The sequence below is a fragment of the Symphalangus syndactylus genome, chromosome 2 (assembly GCF_028878055.3).
Source record: "Symphalangus syndactylus isolate Jambi chromosome 2, NHGRI_mSymSyn1-v2.1_pri, whole genome shotgun sequence".
Taxonomy (NCBI): domain Eukaryota; kingdom Metazoa; phylum Chordata; class Mammalia; order Primates; family Hylobatidae; genus Symphalangus; species Symphalangus syndactylus.
Genome location: NC_072424.2, coordinates 27958770 through 27963485, shown reverse-complemented (window position 1 = coordinate 27963485; position 4716 = coordinate 27958770). Strand labels below are relative to the sequence as shown.

Below are 4716 nucleotides of genomic sequence, written 5' to 3'. Positions count from 1 at the left end.
CCTTAGGAAGCCATTAGCCATTTCCTAAAATTCTCACAATTCCGATGCAGGTGGGGGGTGGGGCATGGCCCACGTGGATGCCTATCACCTCATTGTGTTTTGAGGGGGGCATTCTCACTGCTGCTGTGAACGCGAGAGTCCCATAGTCCCGTGACGCCTTGACACCACTCGTCTGCCCACAGCTTTCTCACGTTCTCAATTTGCTCAACCACTGATTAGGCTGGGGTGGTTTATCCTGCCTGTGAAATTACCTGCCATTAGTGTAGTGGAAAGTGCCCCAGCTCTGCCTCTTGCCAGCTTGGGACTGGAGGCAATTTTCTTACATTTCTCAACCTCTTCTGTAAAGTGAAGAGTCACGTCGATCTTCCAGGATTAAAGAGAGAGGGACACATGCGCCTAGATAGTAAGCTTTTCTTCTTTCTTCCTCGACGGTTCTACAGTCTCTTCCTCTCCCTTACTCCCACCCCCCAGCCCCGCCCCACCCCCGACCAGCCTCCCTGCCTCTTCAGTTCCCAGGCTGGGTTCCAGGAAGTGGCTCGCGCCGGACGCTGGCTCCCAGCGGCTGGGGTATCAGGTGACCCGGCTCCCCACCGAGGTGACTAAAATCCCAGTGATGCTGATTATTTGGATTTCCTGGGCAGGGCCGGGCACCCACCGCTGGTGGGGCTTTGGATGCAACGATAATTAGTATTTTGACGAGTGCGATTCCGATCGCCCCACCAAGTAGGAGGTCCCACCCTGAGTAGGGAGCCCCGTGGGAACTGACCCGGCCACATTCCCCACTGCAGCGATTGTGAAATGGGCGCCCGGGCCCAGCCAGGGCGGGCTCCGAGGGAGGAGCGGGGCGGGGCGCGGCGCGCAGAGGATGCTCCAGGGCGGCGGAGCGCTCACCCTTGCTCCCGGATCTCCTGGCTCGGGACAACCCAAGTGGTCCTGAATCCACCCTGGACCTGCCTAGGATCTCAGGCTGGGCGGCCTGGCTCTGCTCTGGCCACGGATACGGGAGTGAAGTGACCAGGGCAGAAAGGACATCTGACGGGGGCAAAGGGAACTGAAATCGTCCTTTTCCCTTCCACTCACCCCTCCCGGCCCTTCCAAAGCACCATTAGAAATTGAGAGGTGCAAGGCCAGGAAAGACGCAGGGGCCAGTGCAGAGTCTCCTTTCATGGAGGTCCAAGGAGAAGTGAATTGCTCTACTCCAAGTTTCTATAAGAAATAACCAGGCTGGGCAAGGTGGCTCACACTTGTAATCTCAGCACTTTGGCAGGACCAGGCAGGAGGATTACTTGATCCCAAGAGTTAGAGACCAGCCTGAGCAACATATGAGACCTTGTCTCTATAAAAAAACAAACAAACAAACAAACAAACTTTAAAAATTAGCCGGGTGTGGCAGTGCAAGCCTGTAGTCCCTGCTACTGGAGAGGCTGGGTTGGGAGGATTGCTTGAGCCTTAGGAGGTCAAGGCTGCAGTGAGCCATGATTGCACTACTGCAATCCAGCCTGGGCAACAGAGCAAGACCCTGTCTCAATTAAAAAAAAAAAAAAAAAAAAAAAAAGAAGGAAAGAAATAGCCAAACAAAGAGAACAGCTGGAGCTTTAGAAAGCACTGTCCCTAACATTGTGTGATTTCAATGACTCCAAAAGACTCTCTGACCCCCAGGTTCTCTTGTGACTCACCTGAAATTCCTCCACACATCCTTTACTTTAAGGTTTTGATGCCAAGTATAAACTTGCCTAAGCTTCCACAGGCAAGGATCAATGCTGTGATGGAAAGAGGGGAAGAGAGCATATAAAACCTCAAGGTGGCAGGAGCCCTCCTATGGCCTCCCAAGTATGGCAGTATTCTGTTTTCAAGGCACTTGCACTGCAATCTCCAGTGGCCTTTGAAACAATGTTGTGAGCTGGGGGTACTGTTAGCTGTCATTCCCATTCAACAGAGCAGGAAATGAAGGCTCAGAGAGGTTAAGTAACTTGCCCAAGGACACACAGTAAGTGCCCACGTACAGTTGAAATCATGACACTCAGTTGCTTCCCACAGCCCAACGTAATGGTGTGGTGTTCGTATTTTGGTCAACTAGTTTTTTAAAAGTATGAAACAAGTCTTTGGCTAAAGTTCTTAATTTTTCTTTCTTTTAGAAAACATTTTATAGAGACAGGGTCTCACTATGTTGCCCAGGCTGGTCTCGAACTCCTGGCCTCAAGCAGTCCTCCCAGTTCAGCCTCCCAAAATGCTGGGATTAACAGGCATGAGCCACCATGCCTGGCCCTTTGGCTCAGGTTTTGAGAAGACTTGGAGTAGTACAAGGCAGAACACTTGCTATCTCTCATAAGCTTCACAACAGCCCTAAGCAAATAGCACCCTGTTTTACAGGGGTAAAAACCCAAGGCTCAGAGATTTATTACATCCACTCAGCGTGAGTACCTCCAGGGTAAGGAATGAAGCTGTGTCCATCTTTCTATGTTTGATCCATAACTTTATCTATGAATGTTTGTTGAATATTTGCAGAGAGAGCCCTGCCAGATCATCTAATAAGGCCTGTGCGTTTTACAGATGAAAAAACTGAGGCCTGCAACAGGTAAGGGATATGACTGGATCACATAATTATGGCAGAACCTGGACCTCAGAGCTCCCGATTCTGTCTGCTGTTCTTTCCGGACAGTCGCTCATTTATCCAACTACAGGAACTGAGCTGACATACCTCCATATGCTGGGCTCTGAGAACAAAAACAGTAGGGAGAGGAGAGGGACACACTTGCTTTGAGGGAGGGTTCCAAAAACCTCAGTATTCAAAATACATGATATTTTATTTTACTTTATTTTTGAGACATGGTCTCACTTTGTCACCCAGGCTGGAGTGCAGTGTCACAATCACAACTCATTGCAGCCTCGACCTTCTGGGCCCAAGTGATCCTCCCACCTCTATCTCCCAGGTAGCTGGTACTATAGGCACGTGCCACCATGCCCAGCTAATTTTTGTATTTTCTGTAAGATGAAGTTTTGCCATGTTGCCCAGGCTGTTTTCAAACTCCTGAGCTCAAGCAATCCACCCACCTTAGCCTCCCAAAGTGCTGGGATTACAGGTGTGAACCACTGCGCCAGGCCCGAAATAACATAATATTGTAATGCAATATTTAAAAAAATCAAATTAGGAAATGATATCCCACAGGCCTGCAGCCTAGTTTTTTTTTTAATTTTAAATTTAGATTTTACTTTAACATCTGCATGCACAAGGCAAGTTGCAGCCTGTTTTTGTAAATAAAGTTTTATTAAGAGTAAATCTCAGTCCTTGTTTTGAGGAGCCACAGTTGACTCTGGGGAGACAGACTTGAATAGGGTATATGTAATCCTCTGTGATTATCCTCAGGCAGCAAGCAGGGGCTGAGGGGAAGCCTTTGAAGCAGGGAGGGAAATGTGCAGAGTCCCAACTGTGTGGGCTCATTGCAGCAAAACTCGTTGGTGTAGGAAAAACAGGGGCAGGAGCCAAGGGAGGAAGTGGTGAGTGACCAAGTCTCAGAGATTAGGGGGTGGACATGGGGACGGTGCAGAGATCACCAGGCTGAGAATGTCCCATAAAGGTTTTGGACTTGACACCATAGACATGGCTAACTCCAGCTGACACTGAAACTGGGGAACTCAAACACAAACCGAGGGGCATTTAAAATATATTTAGAAATATATTTCTATATATTATAAAATATATTCAGAAATACATTTAAAACCATAATGATAGAAAGTAATAAAAGAAGCTGAGCATGGTGGCTCACGCCTGTAATCTCAGCACTTTGGGAGGGCGAGGTAGGTGGATCACATGAGGTCAGGAGTTCAAGACCAGCCTGGCCAGCATGGTGAAACCCCATCTCTGCTAAAAATACAAAAAGTAGCCAGGCATGGTGGCGCGCTTCTGTAGTCCCAGCTACTCTGGAAGCTGAGGCATGACTGTCGCTTGCACCTGGGAGGCGGAGGTTATAGTGAGCTGAGATCGTGCCACTGCACTCCAGCCTGGGGGACACAGCAAGACTCTGTCTAAAAAAAAACAAAAAACGAAAAACAAAAAAAAAAAAAAAAAAGAAAGAAGAAAAAGAAATCAAGTTATAAAAGACTACTGAACCTTAAAATAATAATAATAATAATAGGAAAGAAAAAAAAACTCACAATGAATGTGTTTGGCTGGTTGGTCCCTCCATGTACTGGGGGCATTTGCTCACCTGTAGTCCTTTGCCCCCAGCCTTGTGCTCTGGAGGTCTCACCTGTGACTGAACCCTTCCTAAAGGTAAAAGCTGCCCCAAGCTGCTACTGCCTTGGTTGAACTGCTGGAAGCCAGGGAAACCCTCGGCGGGACATAAGCTGCCAAAGAATTCTCTTGACTTTCTGAGAATATTATAAGATGCATACTTAAAGATATCCCATGTAAATCACTTAGAAGAGAGCCTGGCAGAAAATAAATACTCAGAAAGCTTTCTGTTATTACGTTCTGTTTATTATTAAAGTACTTTTTATAATTTTCTAAAAAGAGTTATGGTTTGAAAGACCCTTCCTCATGTTTAAAGGACACCGTCCCCTTCTCCATATGTCTGTGGCGATTGTTGATGCTTGTAGAAGTATCTGCTAGATCAGGATGTGGGCTGACAGCTGAGAGGGTGTGATGTTTGGGAGAGATTAAAGTCCTGGGGGGAGGTTTAATCCAGGAGGCCTTCCTGGAGGTGGGGGAGAGTTGAG

At 47.7% G+C, this 4716-nt stretch overlaps 1 long non-coding RNA gene across 1 annotated transcript; it reads left to right on the top strand.

Moving 5' to 3' along the window:
* The first annotated feature begins 234 nt into the window (after positions 1-234).
* Positions 235-4398, top strand: LOC134735791 (uncharacterized). The gene is made up of 3 exons (XR_010119279.1): positions 235-403; positions 2506-2575; positions 4226-4398. It is a non-coding gene; the product is annotated as an uncharacterized lncRNA (long non-coding RNA).
* The last annotated feature ends 318 nt before the right edge of the window (positions 4399-4716 follow it).